At 40.5% G+C, this 1199-nt stretch overlaps 1 non-coding gene across 1 annotated transcript; it reads right to left on the bottom strand.

The window, feature by feature from the left end:
• Positions 1-274: 274 nt before the first annotated feature.
• LOC125821658 (small nucleolar RNA R71) lies at positions 275-381 on the bottom strand. Its single transcript, XR_007442604.1, has one exon. It is a non-coding gene; the product is annotated as a small nucleolar RNA R71 (small nucleolar RNA).
• Positions 382-1199: the final 818 nt, after the last annotated feature.

The raw sequence follows: 1199 nt of genomic DNA, 5'->3' as shown, positions 1-1199 counted from the left end.
TAGCACAACTCTTCACCTACTCCAAATGAGGGGACTATATGGAGGGCTAGATCACGAAGACCCGCATGAGCATGTGAGAAATTTTACAGAGGTTTGTAGCCCTTTTTCATTAAAAAAGGTGTCATAAGAGTCAATTCGGTTGTGGTTGTTTCCACTGTCCTTAACGGGAGAAGCTAATAAGTGGTTGGCCGAGTTACCAAACAATTCCATCACATCATGGGAGGAGTTGATTATAGAATATAACACAAGGTTCTTTCCTCCATCAAGGATGATGAAACTTAGAGACGAAATTCAAGGTTTCAAGCGACTGGAGGGGGAACCCATCCATGAAACGTGGGTGAGGTTTAAGAAATTCTTACTTAAATGCCCAACTCATGGGCTACCAAATGATTTGGTACTTCAATATTTTTACCGGAGTCTTGATTCGGTTAATAAAGGAGTGGCTGATCAATTGGTACGAGGAGGAATAATGTTACAATCATTTGAGGTAGCTTAGTTTCTTCTTCATGACTTGACTAGAATAAACCAAGCATGGTACACCCAAGAGGATCAAGTCTCTCCATTTTGTTTTAGATTAACGCAAGAACAACTTGATAAAGAGAGAGAGAGGGATGAAAACATCAAGAAGATGTTGACCCAAATGGAATTTCTACAGGAGCACATGAAGGGGACATGTGGAGTGTTTAGTATTGAGGAGGGTTCTTCTTCAGGTTACTCAAGGCCAGGGGAGAATCAAGGTTGGAGCTCCAAGGGATATGAGGAGGGTTTCCACCCACGCTATCTACAGTGAGGCGGAAATCAAGGTTGGAACTATCACAAGGGAGAAGAACAAAGGAGATACTTTCAAGATTGGGCTGAGCAAAATGATTATTGGAGAAGGAAAGATGATCATGATGAGAACCATACTCACTTGAGTGAGAGCCCAAAATCAAAAGGGAGTGCAAGTAGTGCCTGGGTGAACGATTTGTTGTCATGCATACTTGATAAAGTAGAAGGTTCAGATGATTTGTTGAAAAGGATGAAAGATAACTTTTCATCATTGAACAGTAAAGTGAACTCTCATACCGATGCCATCAAGATACTTGAAGGAAAATTTAGTTTATTATTAGCTCAATTGAAATCAAAGATGATGATGGAAGATGACGATAGAGGGATGGTTGTGGTTACTTGTAGCAGAAAGGTGGCAATAGGTAATATGA

This window comes from Solanum verrucosum, unplaced genomic scaffold (assembly GCF_900185275.1).
Source record: "Solanum verrucosum unplaced genomic scaffold, falcon-dt-bn FXZP01000212.1, whole genome shotgun sequence".
Classification (NCBI taxonomy): domain Eukaryota; kingdom Viridiplantae; phylum Streptophyta; class Magnoliopsida; order Solanales; family Solanaceae; genus Solanum; species Solanum verrucosum.
This window is presented reverse-complemented; position numbering and strand designations above follow the sequence as displayed.